Source organism: Ptychodera flava, chromosome 5 (genome assembly GCF_041260155.1).
Source record: "Ptychodera flava strain L36383 chromosome 5, AS_Pfla_20210202, whole genome shotgun sequence".
NCBI lineage: Eukaryota > Metazoa > Hemichordata > Enteropneusta > Ptychoderidae > Ptychodera > Ptychodera flava.
Window position 1 is genome coordinate 29,130,514 of NC_091932.1, and position 22,642 is coordinate 29,153,155.

Here is a 22,642-nt window from a genome sequence, read left to right on the forward strand (position 1 = left end):
TCTGTCTGTCTGTCTGTCTCTCTCTCTCTCTCTCTCTCTCTCTCTCTCTCTCTCTCTCTCTCTCTCTCTCTCTCCTCTCTCTCTCTCTCTCTCGGAGGAGGAGCACTCGAATTCATGAAGCCGTCGTAAAGGATATCAGGAGTCCTGTGTACTTGATGTGTGTCTGTGTCTGTGTCTGTACACACACTCACACATGCGCGCACAGACACAAACACTCACACACACATATATTGTACTTTATTTGTTTATCTGCATGCATACATACATACATACATACATACATACATACACAAATACATACATACATACATACATACATACATACATACATACATACATACATACATACATACATACATACATACATACATACATACATACATACATACATACATACATACATACATACATACATACATACATACATACATACATACATACATACATACATACGTAGCAAGTACATTCTCAATCGGAAGTGATATGAAAAGGGACAGTATTGGTAACATGATTTGTTTCATTTTCACAACATATCGTTAATTGCCTATTAAAGTCGTTCTGCTTGGTGGAATGTGCTGACCTCAGAGTGTGTTGACCTCTGACCTTTTCCTATACACCGTGTGTACAACCTGTACAGATGCAATATCTACCTTTATACCTTCAAAGCAAATTAATTTCCAGGATTAATAATCAGCATTTTTTCAACAATAGCGACAGTGGGCGGTGTTGACAGCTGAACAGAGGCACCATTCACGGCATTTAGAAGCATTTTGTGAGTGACAATACACAGAGAAAAGTAACGAAACTAATTATCAAGGATGCAGCGATACATCGTTTCAATTTTTAAAGGCGATGTTTCTGGGTCACATTTCATCCTTAGCATAGTTGTAAGGTTTGTTTTTCTCAATCGCTGAAGCGGGATGTCTCTGGAAGATAGAACGAAAACATATCGTTACAACAGTTTATGAACAGGTAAAAAGTGTGTATTGCGCATGCTTTGTTATTTATGAGCGACGCAAATAAACTCATCTTGTAATTATTTAGTGTGGGACTCAACAGCAAGGAAGCACGAAGCACTGTTTTTTATGTAAACGTGGGTTTTGCGATATGAAAACATGATCATTGACATGGTACACTGCGGTCATTGTACTGGTATATGAGAAACTAAACGGCGATGGAGTTGATAGCATAAACGATCTATGATGCTAAGCTGACCTGTCTCGGTCATCCCAAGACGGCGGGATCTCGTATCGTGATAACCCTGAAAACGGTATCGCAACTCCAACTTCCCTGTCACTCACAGCGGTCTGCAAGTATCTGTTTCGAGAAAGTTTCCGTTAAAGCGCCATTAGCTGTGTCTTTGTGATGAGCTTTTCTGTATATCTTTGTTCTGTTTTTATATGACAATGTCTTGTCCTGCCTCCGAGATCGTGTCGAAATGCCCAGTGCCCGGCAGCTAGTCAAAACGACCCGTACAAGTGTAATCACTCGTGTGGAGTGTTGTTGTAGACAAATGAATTTTTGTCCGGACCGAAATTAATTCATCAACAACGGCGACGCATGTTGTACACGCACGGCGCGTTGAGTTCGAAGTCTAATATAAATCTGAATTTGAACACACTTGTGTGTTTACCACACAGTCTTCCCAAAATTGTGTTGTTAGAAGATTGCCGAGGGGTACGTAATGTTTTAACAGAGGTCGAAGTGCCATAAAGTTTGTTATACATATGTATTTAACTATGTCAAAGTTCAAAATTATTCACAGCAGGTCTTAGCTTCTTCTGATGACAGTAAGCGATTTAATTTTGTCCATCGAAGTTACCACAGCGAAGACCATCGTGCCGATATTTTGACCAATCAAAGCAATGTTTCGTCAGGTTCCCCAACGAAACCGGTTGCGCAGTGGTGTGGTCAATACTTTCGTCTCTAGTTTAGGAGACATTTTGTGACGTTCACTGTAGTCAAGTGAATGTATTTTGAAGGACTTTCACCCGGTGAATAAACTTTCAAGTTTAACGAGAATTTGAAACGAGGCAAGGAGACGCACATATAACTATTACGTAGTATCGACGACAGATTTTGTGTTTTTAACTTAAAGGTAGAACGCGCCTCAAGGATACATATTCAGAGTCTCAAATTTTTCCAATTCTTTTCTAATCTACCACTTGTGGGGACTCATAAAGTCCTTGGAGTAAGGAAACGATTCACGGTCTTAGTTTTCCGAAAATTGTATTTTTCCCCATACAGTGAACACAGGGATCATGACGATCATTTTGAATTTCACATATCGATAAAATGTGTGGTAATTTGTTTCTCTAGTACCAAACTTTGCCACGGCAACCCCTGATGTTTTTTTCTTGATTTGGTAAGAGAATTGGTGAAAGTTTCATTGAGGAAAACTTAAGTAAAAGTTTAAGCCTTTTAATGTTGAGGCATGTACCACTTTAACTATAATTAATGCTGTTCATACCAACGCAATCGTTTGTCGAACACGACATTCTCAGAAACTTGCACATTAAGGTAGAATGCATCTCAAAAGTGAAAGACTTAAATGTTTGCTCAAAATTTCCTCAATAAAAACTCTTAACCATTGTCTTACCAAATCAAGAATAAAAATTGGGGTTACCGTGCAAAGCTTGTTGCCACAAGCAGAGAAAAATTACCGAACATTGACCGATATTCTACATAAAAGGGTTTGGATTCTACATAGTTTAAAAGAACTGCATTGAAAACTCATGTGAACACCATAATAACTTATAACGAAGGATGTCGACAGACACGTGACCGCAAGCACTGGGCTTTTTAGGACACGCTGGATTGAGAACTTTCTAATTGCTTAATTTTAAAATTAACACTGCGACAGGTGATAAGCTGCCCCATAGAATAGGTCGATTATAATATTCCTACGCAAGGCTAGGATGTGGTCAAATGGGGTCATATAAGCCCAACCAACTGCACTGTGCTTGCCTCTTCTTTATCATGTGCACGAGCCCGTTCCGTCAAAGTTACTGAGTCTATTTTGGCAGTATCGAACATGGACAATAGTCAAATCTAATTACTTGAGTGCGACTCCTAAATGATAATTTAGCCCGGGACTAGTAATGTAGATGATATTATTATTTATGAAATATTTATTCATGTCTTGGTACGACAGCGCCTCCCCTCCTAGCGTGACACCGTAACCACCATCAAGTGATAAGTTGGTTCGTCAGTAATTGATGCAGACAGTCGTTGTTGCGTGAGAATAGCACAAACAACCGAAAGCCCATGGGGGTGCGTTTTAGAATGGTTCTACCAACGCATCCAGAGACAAAAATACACCATTATTATTCATCATACTAAAAACATTCCCAACAAAACCGCGATTGAGAGAGGACACAGTAACCTAGGCACAGCATCGACTATATATGACGTCACCCTCACAGGGCCCTTAGGCTGTATATATAGCTCTTGAAATTTGGTGGTCGTGCAGCTAATTCATGCACATTTTAATCTTTTGAAATCTTCATGAGAAATACGTTTCATGACTCTCAAGCGTCGCAAAGTCGTTCCGTACACTGAAGCTTCAATTACCAGAAACCGTATAAGAGGTTTTTGTACTCAAAATAAGCCTGGAACTCTATTATTAATATCCGCCATCACCATCTTAATACTTCTCAATCGCGTGGCATTATATTTTTTGCGTTAGGGTTTTAACGTAAAAAAATAATCACCAACAAATGCAGAAACGAACCGACAAAAAGAGCCACACTCGATTCTGAAATATTTTCATCTCACATCTGCTACGCTAACCAGTTTTTGAAAGATTAATATAAAAAAAAAACTAAGTGCAAAATATATGTCACGTTTGATGAACCCGCTCCTCCAGTCGGATAGAAACACTGTACCTCTTAACAAGAAACTCTACGATGTCAAACGTAAGCGTGTTATGAAACACCAGAGGCGAGTATAGTTTAATACGGACTTTATACGCCTCTTAAAACAAGTTTAGCGAGTACTGCACATGGCCCAAAGGGTCGTTGGAAACACGTTTACAAACTAATTATTTTTCCGCAATTACTATCAAATTTAACTGCCAGAAGATCGCTTCGATTCTGTCATTAGCGGTCGGTCTGTACTACACTTTAGGAAGTCTAAATTACATATTCTACGCAGTAAAATGATTTTATGTCAATTTTTTTACGAGATGACGTGTAAGATTGAATAATGCACCCCGCTTAAGTAATGTAACATTCACGGGTTTCAATGTGCCCTTAAAATAAAACCAAATCGCGTCGATTGTTAATGTGCTTGTTGCCGAAATATGACATACAACTGACTGTACAATTACCAGTCTGAGATCTAGATGAAGAGCAGGGCCTTGGAAAATATTTTTTCTCCTGATGTTATTGTCATCACAAAGTGTACTGGTAGTGTCCATTTCTATCACTGGAGATTGATTGGTAAAGACTATAGAGAATACTGTGAAAATTTTACAAATTAATATAATCTTAGGGGTACCAGTTACTTCATAAACGTATGGAAGAGCCCCCTCGGAACCCGATAAAGTGTTCTTCGGCTTGTCGAAAATTGAGTTGAATTAAAGAAAATATATATATATATATATATATATATATATATATATATATATATATATATATATATATATATATATATATATATATATATATATATATATATATATATATATATATATATATATATATATATATATATATATATATATTCTTCGATATATTACAGTTATCCGATGATTGAGTAACAGCATAGTACATGGAGTCACAACGAAACAAAAGAATATATATATATATATATATATATATATATATATATATATATATATATATATATATGTATATATATATATATATATATATATATATATATATATATATATATATATATATATATATATATATATATATATATATATATATATATATATGCTTTGTGATGCCAAGACAAACACTGCCAATTATAACATATTTAAATATCAATAACATCAAGAAGAACACATTTCTCGAAGAGTACACTAAAATTTACCCCATCAATGGCATGTTGAGGTCAGGAATGTTTTAAACATTAATTTGAGTGATTAGTCCCTTTTGACGGCTGCAGGAGAAGAAATTGCCGGCCCAACTTAACTGAAGGCTGCCCGATTCGTCAGTTCGATTGCATCAGGCTTGTGTTTCTAGACACATGTTCAGAATATGATCATTCTCGTCAGTTTGTCATAAACATATCAATATATTTAAAACCATGGTGCGATCGCATTTCTACAGATTTAAACAGAACGCGCCCGAGGGGAAAGATTACATGTAGTATTCGGACTGTCAATTTTTCACAGTACTGCGCAGGGTATTCTGACCCTGCTTGTAGGGGAGTATTTTGAAGCTTGAGGAGTGAATGAAGTTACAACCGTCTCATTGTGGGGACAAATGAAAATTTAATTTACCCTAAGCAGTGAATTTTAAGATTTCAAATATCGGTCAACTTAAGTAAATTATTTCTGATACTAAAATTGTACACTAACCTCTACTTTTTGTCTTGATTTAAATGAGAAGGGTTTAACGGTTTGAGCTAAAGAAATTCTTTTTCGGGGCTCTTGCTGCCTTGAACCTTAGTGCGGATCATTGGAAACGTGTTTCTTCGATAGCTCTAACCTTCAGTTTTTTATTTATTTGTCTAGGATTTAGTTATACACGGTAATATCTTTGTTTTAGTGCAATCGTGAGTCGTAAAATAAAACCCCAGCTAGTTTAATATTTACTGTCGTCAACAAATAGCTAACACAGGCTCTTTTACGTAATCACCCTTTTACGTTAGGTCTTCGGATCTTATTATACGTTGGCAAATTATGAAGTGTAGAATCTTATTTTTCGATTTGATCCCTTAAGCTGTTACCGTCCTTGACAGGCGTATTTCTCCTGCTTAATTAAAACAAATGAATCAATTACGTCAGGTACTGTAGGATGATCCATTTCCCTCAAGCGACGACTGAAAGGAGCTGATTTTAATAAGAAACATTCCGCCCTGCAAAAACGGTTGTCCTTCCTTACTCCTGGGCTGAGTTATTTTTGGTTCGAGTTCTGAGATAAGTAGGCTCTCGACAGAAACAGAAGAGCTAGCTTCAGTTTTTGAGTATATTGATCGACTTTATTGTAAACACCCTGGCAAAATATATCGATTTTTTGGTGCCTTAATAGTAGTGGGGCATTATTTGCTCTGCCATTGATGATAATTAGCGCCATCTAGGTCCTTTGAAATGCGAGGTTTACAGAGTTGTGAAGATGCCGCCGTTTTCAATGAAGTATCTAACAGAGGTCTACACAGATGCGAGGTAAAAGTGCTTGTAAGATCCTTGTGTTGAAGAATAGCCGCGTTGTTAGGTGATGTGGCTGTGTCATCACGCTTCTAGGGCTTTGGGGCTTTAACACGTGATGTGACGTCATTCGTGTCGATTTACATTATGTTATAATTAAGTCTTTGGAAGGCTGCGCTCTTGTGACTAAGCGAAGGCTATAGTCGCTACTCCGAAGCAAGCGAACAGGGCGGATGTCACACTCCGTGTTCTCTGACTGTGTGAGCGCCGTGGACACGTTCAAATTCTCTCGGGCCGCGTGTTTTCGTCGTCAGCTACTCAGAAAACGGAAACCTTTGCGTCTACAACCGAGGTAAGATTCTCTCACATTCTACGACGCTTCATCCGCGTTTCAGCGATGCTCCCGAGATTTCCAAATTTTCACCAAGTATGTTGCCAAGATTGGTTGATGCTGGTTTTTGTTTTATTTGTGTGCTTCTTCCCGCGGCCATCGTAGCGTGGAAGCGTTTGAACTCATTTTGTTTACTCATAACCCCTATGGTTTGTTGAAAGCGGGCCCTGAGTTGGTCAGGTACACTCATGCACTGAATTACAATCAAAGAGGTAACATAATTTCTTCTGACCTGCATACTTCTGAAAGAATTCAGAATGCGATTTTGGAAGCCTTACACCAGGAAATACGCCTTTGATCTTTGGTCCTCTGCTTTCAGAATAGGAAAATGTGTGCAAAACTCTGTACAGCGATCCGTTTGGCATCATGAGTAGCGATCGCCATCCACCCGTACTACGCCGCAGTCTTGAAGCGATAGCGACGGACTACTGTTCTAAATATAGCTCAGAGCAAGGCGTCTGTACACCTAAAGGCATCGTCGATGAGTATTCCCGCCCTTTTTTGCTTTCACTCAGACGATATAAGAACGTCCTGACCATGAAATCTCAGACGGCGCACTTTTCCTTTGTGCTCTTTCGTCGCTTTCACCGTGGTTGCACAACACCGCACTCCCTGCGCTTAAGTGAGTTTGAATAAAAGGCAAAAGATGTAAACATCCGTCTAGCGTGCAAAGAATACCGCCGCCAGGCTGAAGTACCCTACCAAATATTGGACTTGTAATATTAATAATAATTACGTAAACAGTTTCGATTGTAATTGATCGTCGTACGTGTTTAAGTGGCTGAAAATATGAAATGCTGCCACTTTTGAAAGTGCGGCTCACACATATGGATAAAAGGGAGCCGTCATAATTAAATCACGTACATTGCTCTTTTTTCACGTCCCATGGAGTTTTCACCGTGGTTCACTTTGTGGATTGTGTTCGATTGTTAAACATATTAGAATCTGGTTAAGTGAGTTCTTTTGGTTAATATTTCTAGTCGACGAGTATTCAAATACCGCAGTGATAATGTAATAATAGCGTCTTACGACTTGCTACGCTATCACCCTTCGAAATGATTGAACGGCGAAGTGATTGAATTGGCGTACTGTTGTTATTTGGCGGACGGTCCCGTTTCCCTGGCGCTGTGTAGTCGCCTTACCGTACAGTTTACTCCCTTTTTGCAAGCCTAATCTGACTTCCGGCGATTTGGTTCAGTGAAGTTTAGGTCGCTAGGCTAACGTGTTTTAGACAATGGCTCCGTTACAACTCTATCAGCTGTAATTTCCGATGTATTTTTCAGAATATTTTTCAATTTTGCAAAATGCAGTTTCTTATTCTAGTCCCATAACTCTACTCACATAATACCCACATGCCTAGTACTCAGCTTGTTAATAGTCTGGTGTATGTATTTGTATGTTGACAGTTGAATTTAATCCGGACTGGAATGTTGTGTCAAAAATTATAACATTTCTATTGAACACGATGCAATTTTGTATTGCAAGACTAATCCGCTGTTCAACATACTTTAGAAAGAAGAGAATGTAATTGTATTATGAAAACATAAGTAATGAAAATATTGTGACAGTCAAGAGTTCAAGCCTTGATGCCTTTATAATGCGATGAATGATAAAAATAATCAATTCATCATCAATCATTCACAGAACAGCTACGATGAAGCCATGACGACAGTTTCACAAACCGTGGTCAAACCCGCAACGCGTAAGTGTATGGTACAGACCATTGCGTGAAGACTACACAGGGATTGACAAATATGCAGAGCAAATCAAAATTTCAGCCATTCCGCTTTTGAAAACCAAATATTCGCATGAAAGTGGACAAACAATGCATGGAAATATTGAAAAATGTGCATGTCAGGCATAATCTGAAAAAAAAAATTCAAAATTTGAAGCGCGAAAAAAATTCAGCGCGGCATTCTGACAACTCGGAGTCCTTTTCACGATATAATGATCTATCCCTTGATCAAGAAGTACTGCAATAATCTCTCTGCGTATCTTGCATTCCTCTGCTATGAAATCGCCTCTCATTGGAACCTTAGCTATAATATTTCCTCATGGTGCGGGAAAAGTGATCAAGAGTAATTGAAAGTTGACTGCCCATGGCTGTTTAAACGCTTAACCTTCCCGAACGGTGCGTGGCTGTTTCCGGCGAGTCAGAAAAAAAAGATGACGTCATCACGATCATGATCTGATACCGTGTCGCAGCGCTCAAAATCAAGTTTCTCCCGAGATATTCGATTTCCGAAAGGCTTAACGAGACATTTGACATGATTGATTGGGAACATCAACCTTGAAACCCTCTACTTCCACAGTCGTGTCAAACGAAGCCATCGATAATATAGATCTGCACGCTATGTACGCATCGCTATCAGACGATACAAAATAGGAGAAGTGCCCGTTCAGCGGTTTATTCCCTACTTTATTAAGAAATCCTTCAAAATTATTTGAAGCAAAAAATAGTTAAAAACTTGCTTGGCAATGTCTTTTCCAGGCAAAGTTCAGTCAAGTCAAATGTTTTAGCCATCAAGTTAGTCACTCTCTGAGTTTTCTTCTTGTTGACAACATTTGCGCATGCGCGGATATCGCGATTCTCAGTTATTGGCTAGGCAGTTGGTCCCGAGTTTGCAAGCAACGTGTGGCTACTTGGCATGTGTGATAGAATCAAAGTTGAATGTGTGTATCATCCGCTGCAGTTTATCTATGTAGATATTTCAGTTTTATCGCTCCACCAAGGTTGCAAGATATCAGATCAAGCCGGATATACGTAGCTGTAGGAAGGTGGGTAGGTAGCTGGGGCCGGTAGCTGTAACTCTTCACGATTTTTTTTCACTATGTCTTCATGCTTTTCTGAATGTCAACAAAGTCGACAGTTTCTTGTACGAATCACCCAAAAAATACTAATATACACAGTATCCAGCTTGTCATGTGTATACTGCATTGTTATCGTCGACAAATGAATCAATTCAAACATCATTATAAACAATAACATTGCACTTTACACGACGCATAGACTATGCGTTCACAAGCGAAACAGTATGAGCTTTAACATGCTGTTGCCGAGTAGAAAAAAGAAGCTGTCATTGACATTAAAAACAAAAAACAGTCACACAACATTATCAAAAGGTACAGCTAGCAGCCCTTTAAAGGGTCAACAAAGGTGTAAATGGGAAGGGTAAGCTATCCGTGTACGTTTGGCAAACGTGTGCTCAGAGGGGTCACTATATGAAGCTCTCATTACAGTGAAACGCCGATCTTCTAAAGTCACAGAGATACCTAAAGTCAGCATACTATCTAGTTAGGCACGCGTCACCGTTGAGTATCCCTTCAATAAATCACCAAACTTTGTTTCGAAAAAAAGTGGAAAATTGTACGCCTGTAATGTTCTTGAAAACGGTGGTAGTATGTAGCCAAAAGTTTGGCTGCTTGTAACTTTTAGATAATTCGAAATGCTGTAAATTAGGTCAATCGTGTTCATAGGCGTGCTCAGTCCCTCGCTTGGAGCGTTTCCTCTTAAAATGTGAACTAGCCTGAGTCCAAACATCAAAATTCGGCAGCTATATCAACTTACAAGGTCACGAATGCCTATTAAGACAGCAATGGCTTCAGTCCGTGCTTTTTTGTCCCCAGACCCGCGGTAGAGGTTGAACGAACTCTGCAGCAGAGGGTATAGCCTTCACTTAACCCAAAGGCGAAACCATCTGTGTACAAATTTCAATGCTCGTGATTGATACGGATGTAACGGCGAAGGGTGTACAGCAAATTACGCCAGTTAAGCAGCGAGTCATTGCATCGTTGACATCACTAGACCGCCTATTATAGTCACCCAGGGCCGGTTGAATGTACATCTTGTCAACGTTGATTAAGTCTAACACGGGTTGGAGACTTCCCAGAGTAGTGTCAAATCTCAGACACAGTCTAAAGCGCAAACAGATCGGGTTCTAGCACAAGCACCAATCCTATCCTTTCTGGTATTCAACTTTTTAAATGATCGAGAAGGTAAGGGGTTTCATATCATGAATATTTCAAGTTCCGGGAAATAAAATTTTCATCGGTCACACAGGTCAGGCCGACTCCAGTGTGGATTGTAGAAAGTGATGACTCAGCATTTTCTCGTTTCAAGGGGATGTTTTTAAGCTAAGTGTTGTGTTTTTTGAGACACTGCGGAAATCTTAATGACCTTTCATAGATTCTGAAATTCAGATAATATTTCTCAAGTCTTGTGATACTGGACTTCCTGGTACCTCCATCGAACAAAAACAAAACATAAAAACCCACAAAAATTTAAAAAAAAAGTGTCACTCGACCCTAACAAATTCAAAATAGCATAGCTCAGTTCCTGTTTGATTTTTGTAGTTATATCATGAATTAGATACTGTCGCGCAAATAATTACATGCAGTAATGTTTGAATTTGGATTGCAACATGTTTCGTAACTTTCCTTACGACAGCATAGATAGCTACAGATTTTCCTTCACGAAGAATGGAAGAATAAAGAGAGAGAGAGAGAGAGAGAGAGAGAGAGAGAGAAGAGAGAGAGAGAGGAGAGAGAGAGAGAGAGAGAGAGAGAGAGAGAGAGAGAGAGAGAGAGAGAGACAGACAGACAGACAGACAGACAGACAGACAGACAGACAGACGATAGACAGAGACAGAAACGGAAAGAGAGAGGCATAGAGTGAGACAGAGACAGAAACAGAAAAGAGACAGAGACAGAAACAGAAAGAGAGAGACATAGAGAGAGACAGAGACAGAAACAGAGATAGACGACAGACAGACTGACTGAAGACAGACAGACAGACAGACAGACAGACAGAGACAAAGACAGAGATGAGAGAGAGACAGAGTGAGTGACAGAAAGAAAGGACAGAAAGAAAGGGGCAAAAGTGGAATACAAGCAATGGTATATGTTACAGTTTATGTCAACGAAGTTAAAACTTACCTGTCCGCGTCTTTGCTCGCCCGACCAAGCGAGAAATAGCGAATCAGACTCATATCTCGCCGAGAAACTGCTTTTGCATACCTATGTTCAAAGTTTGCCTAAAGTTTTGTCGACGTCGACTGCTCACGATCATGATAATAAACGTCAATATCTAAATCTCTTGTAGGGAGATGCCACCATATTCTCGTTACAATCATATGTCGAGTCCTTTGCATAGAATTTTCATCTGTGTATGTCACGAGACAGAAATGAAGGTGGAATAATTTGGTCTTTAACCGATTACAACTGTATTGTTTTCAATATTTCGCAAAACAGGCAACAGGAAAACACTGATTCTCTGTATAAGTCATTTTAATCCTCTACTGTCAATTGAGGGCGCTGCACTGCTAGCAAATGACTCGTGGGCAAGGTTAGTGTTTGCTGTAACTACTACACTTACTCAACATTGTTTGGCCACACAACACATCACTGAACACACACGCTGATGCTTCTTCAAGGCATCAGGCAGGGATGCAAACTATGAGGTCTGTTATTCTGGACTATAAAAGGCTGTAGACTGGGAGGTTGGGTGCGATCACGGAATGCGCCTTTGTGGGTCAGTATTCAATAGCGAGTGGATCGTGTTTTGCAGCCAGTGGCCTTGCTCATTTACTCCAGTTCCGTAGCTTCCTCTTTGAAATAAATGCAAGGAAAGGCATGCATTGTTGTGATCAAAGCCTTCCACGGATTAAGCAATAATGATATATAGAGAGGTTGCCATGGGCATTGCATTGTTCACTCATTATTACACAATGGCGACCGCTCAACTTCGGAATACTGGAACGTTTGTGTAAATTTTGTTTGATGACAAGTTTCAAAAATGGCCGCCCAAGAACTCGCAGATCATCAGCGCTAAATATTAAAATTTTCACCAAACCCGTCTAATAATAAACGATGATCACGTATCTGAATTTCTTCGCAATGACAGAATCACGTCCGAGCTCTAACGACTGCTCGGCACAAAAATATCTTCATCGCATGCACAAACACATAATATCACATCCAGGCCTCCCCTGCAAATTTAATGTTCCCCGAATTTTTGAATAGATTGAAATGCCAAGGTCAAAAGAAAAGACAGCCATATATGCCGGATTGAAAGCAAAATTTAATGATTAAATATCGATTACCCTCATCATCTGAAGTGTGTAAAAACCGAGAAGAAACAGTTCAATAGTTTCGTTGATGAAGACGTACGTATTTATCTCGATCATCCTATTTTGATGACCCAATCGCATTGTCGTAAAATAAAACTTATCGGGTACGGTCATGTTTTGGAGTGGACACGCAGGAAATCGGATTTTTTCCTGTCTGTTCGTCACCCTTGACTCAAATGATTCTATCCACAATGGGTGATTGTAAACAGCAGCTGTGATATGTCAGCTCGTTGGGCTGTCAGGGGGGAGAGTTTACAGTCGAAATGTATAAATGAAGTACGTATGAAACAAGAAGATGAGTTTCCCCGCTATGGTTTGGTTGACTTTCTCCATTTCCAGACCACTACCCCCTACAAAATTTTCATTTGTCACATTTTAATGAGAAAGAGATAGACATGGTGATTGTTGGCCGTATGGCTGACTTGTCGTTCTTTAAGTTGTCGCCGGAGCACACTCTACACCGTTACAGTCCAGGCCATGACGATTATGTTTTCTTGGTATTGGTCGTTGTTCTTGTCGATGTGTTTGATGTTTAATGTTATAATTGATGATGATGATGATGATGATGATGATGATGATGACGACGACTCGACGACGATGACGATTATGATGATGATGATGATGGTGATGATGATGATGATGATGATGATGATGATGATGATGATGATGATAGTGGTGGTGGTGATAGTGATGATGATGATGATGATGATGATGATGATGATGATGATGATGATGATGATGATGATGGTGGTGGTGGTGGTGGTGGTTGTGTGATGATGAAGTTTATGATCTCAGTTGAAGTGTACCATGCGCAATCTTTTGGCAGCACCGTGACGCACAAATTAATTAAACACTCATTATTACGACATCGGCTGGTGTAACTAATAACCATACTTGAAATCAACAATTGTTTACGTTGTTTTGTCTTATTTATCTGTGATATCCTTCTGTCGATATCGCAGACAAAATAAGGTGTTTTTTTTCTCAGCCTCGCTCATCTCATCGAACTCCTTTGAACCCTGTTCGACAGGAAATCCCCTAACAGCTGTAAAATGGTCATATGTACGTCCACTTGTCGGCGAACAGATTCATGGCTGTGCCATGGATGTCGATAAGTGCTTACCACTCATGTTGTGCACCCAACGTACACGGATCAGGGCGACAACCTACAGTGGCGAGCGTACTTGTAACGCTAACCTGTTGATCCGGCAGTAACTCAGTTTTCCCCGGCCTTTTTCACGACGTGTGTCAGGGCCGCCGCATGTGATGCATTCCGGTTGTAGCTTGGCCTATCAGCTGCTCGAACCTTTTTGAGCTCTACAGTTCATAGGGGCGAACGACTACGCTGGAGGCGCAAACTGAAAGCTCCATCAGTCGTAACTTCCGATGAATTTCACATAATTTTTATTCCGCTGGTCAAATACCCTTTCTGGTTCCATCAACTCAGCCTGCATACGTGTTATGTGCGATGTTATTGTTGATTACTGAACTAAAGTCTGGACTATAAATCATTTGTAAAAGAAATTCCAGATTGTTAACATCGCATTGCGTTTTGCCAGGCTTATACAGTGTATTCAACATACTTTCTAGAGAAGAAGCAAGTATATTTGTTTTCTATAACAACAGTAATGAAAATGTCGATAGCTTAAGCCCCTCAAGGTCTCACTCAGTTGGTGAGGAGACTATTTTACAAGAAATGTCTTTGCCAGTCTTCATAATTTTAAAGGGAAGGTAGCCGTAACTTTTAATTATTTTTTCGCTCTTTTAGTTTTATTTGTCAGTTGCATGTCCTCGTTCCACTCGGGGGTCTTCCCAGAGCATGTTGGAACACCTACTCTCTGTCAAGACAGCGCCGATACATGCAAAACGCATTGTTCTTGTTTACATTTGAATTCTAGTCCGGACTAGAATTCACTTGTCAGCAATAGCAATGCAGTCTAAACATGTACAAGCGGAGCTGACAAACTCAACACCGTGTGCATCTCAACATTTTTGGGACAGTAGAACAAGAAACTCTACTTAATGTTGACGTTAAAAAGACTATTCAAAAATCATCATTTGCATCTACTGTCCCGTTGATCAAAGTCCCAGCTTTCCAAATATCCAGTATGAAGTGGCCAACTGACCTATATGCCACGGTGTGTAGTGTTTATTCCGCTGGCCGGATATCAATCGAAACTGACTGGCGTCCATTTTAATGACTTTTCCCTTATCCTGTGCTCTGAAACTGAATGCAAACGCGCGAAGTATTATGCACAATCCATCACGGTGGTTTTTTTCGGCGAGCACCAATATCAAGACAATCTCTTTTCTTCCGTGTTCCAATCGCGGATAAATGATAATCAATTGAATTATCGAAATTTTAAAGGTACAGCGAATGTCAAGTAAACCTATAATCATCTATATTTCACACATACACATGGACGAGCCCTCTATTGTCAATTGAAAGAATCCTCTTAGGGGAAAAGTTTCCTAGTTTGACCGGACGATGACCTTTACATCGGGAATGCACTTTTTCAAAGTTTGTTTTCGAGTTTTCAGGACTGCATCGCGATATCGACCACCGTTTGCTTATGCATTCAATCCAGTATGCTTGTTGAAGGTCGGTTTATAGTGATACAAGTTAATTGTCGCTTTTATCACTTTCAACACACCGTGCGGGATCCGTGTATCACCCTCTTCGCGGGTCAAAGGTCAGTCGCCACCCCGAGGCTGTTGTATACTTTATACTCGAAATTTCCGTCGGGTCTGCCTTTACTCTCTGTAATGATTCGCTATAAGTGGCTATTACGCAAGTGCACCTGCCGAACACCTGGCTAGCAAGCTATTTTGTCACTTTTAGAGGCTCGTAAACCAGAGCGAGAGAAGTTGCGAGACGGAATTTCCGCGACGAAATATCATGCGTATGGCAAAATTACGTGTTCTTTTGGCAAAGATTTTCAGCATATATATAATGCAATTTCATAAATTTGTTCGTCATTTGCATATGTACAGCAAGTATGTGCCCTTTTGGTCAAGCATATTCAACTTGAAGCGATTGCGATTTGCTCTCAGACAGACAGACAGACAAACAAATCTAAAATGGCAAAATACATCTTGTTGCTAGTGCACAAGAACTTATTATAAGACTCAAATTTCACAATTTTACTGAATGTTTGTCGGTAGAGACGTATTCCGAGTGTTGAACGATATTATAGCCAGAGGATGTATCTCAATTATTATGATGACGTATGACACATGGTAATCTGCATATAATTATCCGTACTTAGTCTGGAACTTGTCCTGGTAATTTATTTTGTTCGCTGAATTATTGGTCCTTGAAGAGCTGACGGGTCACCTGCGTCGAAGCTCAATTATGTTTAAAGGCACCAAAACACCAACGCTGGGTGATGACGCTGAATACGTCATCGAGTTTGTTTTATTATATGTACGTGACTTTGGGTGAGGGCTACGTTTACTGAATGGCAAAACAAAGTGCTCTTTTCGATCCGGGTGACTTTACTTCTCGCCCTTAGACAATATGACTAGGCTACTATATAGCGGTGTTTGCCCTTCCATAGTCGTTTGTAAAACTAGCCACGGGCAAGTCGACAGAGACTGACGCATCGGCCATGTCTGTGTCACATTTGGTATGACGGCGAATTACATTTTGACACAAAAATTTAAATAAACATAGTGACAAAACAGTTGTTATAATGACAAAACATCAAAAATATTACCATTTATAGTACATAACGGACAGAGGTTTCGACTGTGTCATATATGTTTTTACGACCCCGTGAGATGTTGCCAAGAAATGCGATACGGCATCCAACTTCACCTCTTTCCGCGATTCGTCCTTCATGGGTTCCCATACGCCTGACTCAGAAAATGGAAATTTGAAGACATTAAGAGATGACAGTATTCTCTCATCTGTGCTCCGCATCATACCGTAAACATATTTACACTGATGCAGCGTCAAAAAACTATAAATGGCTGGGCGCTGAGCCAATTCTTCGTTAACAGCCCACACAGCGAACGCCGAGCGAACTTTGCCCTCATCGGTCGATCCATCTCCATCAAGCATCGCGCTGCTGTGATGGCTTTATTTACAATCAGTTGAGATGAAAATATATTTTGATTTACGGCTGTTGGACTTTATCATCCATAATCTTTAGGCTAAACTTCTCAATTTGTAGACTATCATCACATAGCTCGCGGCCGCGGAGCAAGCTGAGATACCTAGTGCAAATTTAATTCTATTTGAGAATGATTTGTTGAGCGCAGTAGCCGTGGCTCATCTATGCATTCCACTTTATCTGAGACAGGCCCGGCTCTAAAGCTCATAATTTCTCTTTATTGAGATCGTAAATATGAGTAAAAAGGACTGCATTTTTGCCGTAAAATCGTGATTTACGACGCGCTATTGAAATTTGCACCGGCGCGATTCCCGGTTGCCGAAGATGCCGTGTATTTGACACGCTGTGTGAGCTGTTAGTGAGGCGACTGCAGATGCGCGCTCAGTGATTAACGATGGATATGTATACTGAAAGTTAAGTCCCGATGCTTTCATAACGGCTTCCTCAATACTGCCACGCTTTCTTGAACTGACCCCGTCGATTAAGCTGACATACTTCGTATCGCATTCCCATGCAATGAAATGCCAATTGACGACAGGGGAGTACACGTATACGGTGTTGCACAAAGTTTACTTTCTGGTAGCGTTGCTACTGTGGTATGTAGTGTAGTCTTTCCCGCCACTTCTACTCTGAAATAAAACCATATTTTGACATTGAATTCAGTCTGGACGGGTATGTGCATTTTGTATTTTGCTCGGGCATTTGGGCTCTGTGGATTTTTTTCTACTTGCTTTCAAATTGCCAAAATCCAAGCTGACTCTTTCCTCCACTGTGGTCATATATCATTCTGACCTCAAAATCGTGTTCCCAAACAAACCATTGCAGTTGTTCCCATAGGAACATTTACTCGGCATTTCCCACATAGCGCAAAAGCCGGCGCTGCCAGTGACCATTTCCTCGGCATCTGTGAACCGTCGCCAGCCTGGGAAACTCCTCTTTTCTGCGAGTGAGAGGTAAATGCTGGGATCGGTCGTTACGAATTTCTTTCCGGATCAGGACCTGGAAAACATATACATATCGAAAATATTCTTCGTTTGACTTTACGAGCTGATGGTAAAAGTTCACGTGCGTGGAACTAGAACTTAATGTTGGTGTATATGCTGTGCAAAGTCATAGAGTGTCGTATTACTCTTACCAAGTATGATTCATAATTGGTACGGTCGCTGTATGTAGCACGGTGTGTCGCCAGACGGACGACTCATCCGAGTGAACTAAAAATAGCCCGGACAGCTATATCTGGATTATCAACGCTAAATATGATTTTCATGTGCGAAGGTATGTTGCTATTTTTAGATCGGCGGGGTCAGTGAGGTCACGCGGGATGGTGGGGCGCATTGAACCAAGCTGCGTCTGTGAGAACGCGCCGAAACCGGGCTTCTCCGACCCGAAGTTCTAGTGCCATACTACCAACGGACGCATCAGTATTTCTAGTGAAAAGGGGATCATTAAGTGTAATGCCATTGGAAGGCATGTATTGCCAAAACGATACATAGTTGTTTTTTTCTTCTTTTTGTTTTTGTTTTGATATGTTTTGAGCGTGAAGGGATATTGGAAGTTAACATTGGCAGTGTGAGTGAGTGTTGACAGATGCGTATCATTGCGCTTGCTCTCTCCATGGCTCTCTCCACGGAATCATTCTTCTGTGGTCGATTCGCCAGGCATTCATCAAGTGTTGACGATAAAGTTAGGAAATCCCCAAAATCTGTTAAAAGGTAACGGTAAACTGTCAGTTGACGCACTTCGTGTCAATCACTTAAGGCAAAAATCTATATACATTCTGTCATTCAAACGTACAAGAACTTGAAACAATCATACGGCACAAACATTTTATCATGATATGAATAGAAAAATCGAAGGTTGGGGCAGTAAGTGTCCCTCGGTAAATCGACTGCCAGTGTAGTATACGTAATCTACCAGAAGAGTGCCCCGATCTCATCTCCGAAGCTGTGGATTTTGCGTTTGTGCGTGGAGAGTCTTGACGAAAATCGGCCATAAAGCGCAGCGTGTCTTGAGTTAATGGGAAGCAGATAAAAAACACATGGTCTTGTATTCGATTAAAATGGTTATATCTTTTTGTTTTATAGCAACTGCTAATTCTCATTCTGCTCCCCAAAGGATGTTGAAACGTCAACCGTTGAGATTGTCAGCACGGAGTCTGTACGTGTAAAATGCACGGTTTTCACTGTCTACATCCACGTTTCAGGACTGAAATTCACTTCTCAACAATAACAGTGCAGTGTCTACACATGTACAGGCTGAGCTGACAAGCTGAATACTGTGTATCTCAACATGTTTTGGGGAGTAGAACAAGACACTTTGGTGGACACTGGGTACAAAAATAGTCAAAAACTGTCCCTATAATCTTTCAAAGATATGGTACCTTAAAGTTGGACGTGATACAAGCATCATATAAAAATTTGAAAAAATGATGTCATTATATATATATATATATATATATATATATATATATATATATATATATATATATATATATATATATATATATATATATATATATATATATATATGCACACAACGGCTGCAATTTCTTCGTGATACCTTGGAACGGTAGCATGCAGAAGGGAGCCCTTTAAGGTAGTGCGCATGTCCAAAGGTGACTGAAACTATTTGTACAGGCCACAGGGTGAAACTTGGGAAATTGCACAGTTCCGGCGAGAGGTTTCGGTTGGATGTAAAAGTTACAGGAGGTTAAAAAAATGCCATTTGAATGAGTCATGTCCTAGCGGAAAGCAAGAGTCTGAAAAACCAGGTGAAGATCAGACGAACCGGTCAATCTCTAACTGCAGGTGGACGAGCTGTAAAGTCACCGTGTAACGGTAATCGTTTTATATGGCATTCTCAAACTCCGATGTGACGGCATGCATATGTCTATCTTGCTTTACGTGGAAAGCTTGCTCTCCTTCGATTGACGCTGTATGAATTCAAAACCTGCCTTCATCACGCTGGCGACGGAGTGTACGTTTAAACCGGGTTGAATGACTGCGGAACCTTCGTAAATATTTGCGAAACAGTCGACTGAGAAGAACAACTGTGGTCAACAAAAAATCGGTTTCCATGACGTGAGCTCAGTTTTGTGTCAAGGCGAACAGACATCCGCTTTCCATTATATAGCGGAAAATCCGAGAACAAAACACCCCCTCCGCTGTCCTTGACTGTGGTAGGCGCTGTTGTTGAGTGAACCGTTCCTCCAACGTCCGTAGCTTTGTCGTCGCCCGGTGTATTTGGGTATCTTGGAAAGTTTGTACAAGTATGTTAATAGAGTGAAAATAGTGACTGGGATGTGGTAGAGTATAAATCGCGACTTGTTCTTGTGATCGCGATAGAGCAGCGTTATCGCGACTTACAACGTATCGTGATTCTGTGCCCAAAGTTTATCAATCATCAACTCATCGCATGTGTAGGAAGTATCGTGTGCTTCTTTCGGAGTGCCCAATCGGCTTTGCCTGACTTCGGTCAGTGTCACCATGAACCTGTTGCTAGGTTCATGGTCTCACCATTCCACTGTTTTCAAGTGTGCTGCGAGAAACCACATGCTGTTTCGCAGAGGGTGTTTCCACAGTCTATGCGCGATGCCCTGCCCGGTCACGTGACTTGGGTAAATTACCATGAAGAAAAGACGCGAAGGATATCGACGATCGCTCACACGCACACACAGCGCACCGCTGCTCAGACGGATAACAGCTTTCCACTAACCATCGTTCCAAACTTTCATTTCTCTACAGCGGGAGGGAAACATTTCTGAAGAGCACGGTGATTTCTTCCTTGACCTCCGGCGAGATTGTGCTTGACCTAAACGTGTTCGACAAGTTCAAACAAGCGACCATGGTAAGTTTCCTTGTTTATTTACTTTTGTCGTTCACTGTCACCTTTGAGCACCAAACGATCAAGGTCAAAATGTTTTGTGATCGTTTAAATGCGTCTCCGTGGACGACAATACGGAGAACGGTATTTTAACAGGCGATCTCCCGTCTCACTTTCAGACCTGCCAAGACACACATACCTTTGTCCTCGAAGATACAAATGCCCAGGGTGTACGGAGATAGAGTCGTATTGCCTCCATCTCGTTTAATTGAATGTTTAATTAGTTATAGATCCTGTCAGAAGGACGCTGAGGTAAAATGTTAAAACATGAACGGATAGTTTTTTTAAGCTGAAGTTCATCGCATTCAGAGCAAATAGACAGAAGGGAACAAGAATCGGTTTTCTTTCGCCAATTCTTTCTGCATCTGAAAGAGTATGAAACAAAATTCAAAGAACTGAGCTGTACGGTGGAGAGTTTATCAAACAAGTAACCTTTGACTGGATTGTCTTTTTAGAAAGCTATTTCGTATTATTTGTTTGGCCTCGTCCGAAAATCCGCGAATTTTAAGAGAGCATTCAATTTCTGTTATAGATTGTGGATAATATTTGTACTTCTGATCTGTAAAATCAAAGTTTGAGCTCCAGAAATATCATATGTGGAACTGACTCGATGAAACGGTGATAGGTTTTGATCTCATGGCTCTTGTCCTTCGAGCCTTTCATCGGAGGAATCTGAAGATAAGCAAGATATTTTGTACACACGCCTGTAAACTCACTGGCTAGGCATTGGTAAATATACAAGATGCACAAACAATAACTCACGTGCACCGCCATGTATTGGAAATCATTAAAAACGCGAGTAATGGCAAAACGCTATGTCGCCCGCACATACATTGTAGAGCGACTTGTATTAACGTTGAAATAACGTATGGTCTATTGACAAGACAAATGACACACAGACTTTGAATTCACGACTATCTTTACTACGAAATTCTATTGCTCAACATAAAATTTCGTGCCACACAGGCAGTGCAAGGCCAGCATTGGTTTAATTTGCTTGAGTCTCTTCTGTATGTGTTTTGCGAGAAATGAGCCTTCCAACTATTTCCATCCGTTCGAAGTTTTAGTAACCGCGCTCGCAACACTGCCTCCTCACGCTCCTTTGGGGAGAGATAGAGCGGTCGGATTGGTGCTTATTTTAACATTGCTGTGACCGCAAAACCCCTAAAGGGCAACGCTCGATCTATTTGTGGGGTTGTTTTCCGATGTGTGGCATAACCGCTTAGTCTAACTCGGCCATGCAATGATGGGCCATTGGCTTTGCCGTGGAAACCCGGCCGCTCGGTTTAAGTCGGAACTTGCTATCATGCTAAGACCGAACGCTATCGTATTGGTAGCAATCACCTGAGCTACCATTTCAGTCTTGTATCCCCTTTTCTTTTCAGAGCGTGTAAAATCATAGCAAGGTAAATTAGGTAGCCTAGAAATCCTCATTCACATGTGCGACGGTTACGAGTTGTATTTTATTGAACCCTCTAGTACCCCGGCGGCTTTCGATCACCCATAATTTTGTCTAGCTACAGACGTGAATAGAGGGCGTCTTTTAAAATGTTATTCTCAATTTTTCAGAAGCTCATCATAGTCTCAAAACCTAGTTATTTCATTTGATCAGTGTTGGTAGCACGCTGGCTTTACCAGGTAAACGCGTTGTCAAAAACCCCATTCGTGGATGTCCACGCGGGCACAATTACCGATATTTAGACGCCTCCGCGTAGCCAAAAGAAGTAAGCCGTACACTGCAAATTTTTCTGGTTTGCCGGCCAGCTAAATTCAAGCCAAAAATAAACCGGCTTGTTTGTCA

General features: G+C 40.6%; 1 protein-coding gene across 6 annotated transcripts in view; it reads left to right on the forward strand.

Moving 5' to 3' along the window:
* Positions 1–22,642, forward strand: part of LOC139133449 (histamine H3 receptor-like) — a 210,579-nt gene that overhangs the window by 136,943 nt on the left and 50,994 nt on the right. For 3 of the 6 annotated variants that reach the window (XM_070700054.1, XM_070700051.1, XM_070700053.1), the window contains exon 3: positions 20,703–20,805. The gene's annotated coding sequence lies outside the window, so the exon portion shown is untranslated. Of the gene's footprint in view, positions 1–6,298; positions 6,675–19,604; positions 19,797–19,935; positions 20,228–20,702; positions 20,806–22,642 lie in introns of those variants that run through there. The other 3 variants (XM_070700055.1, XM_070700052.1, XM_070700056.1) reach the window with 3 other exon arrangements.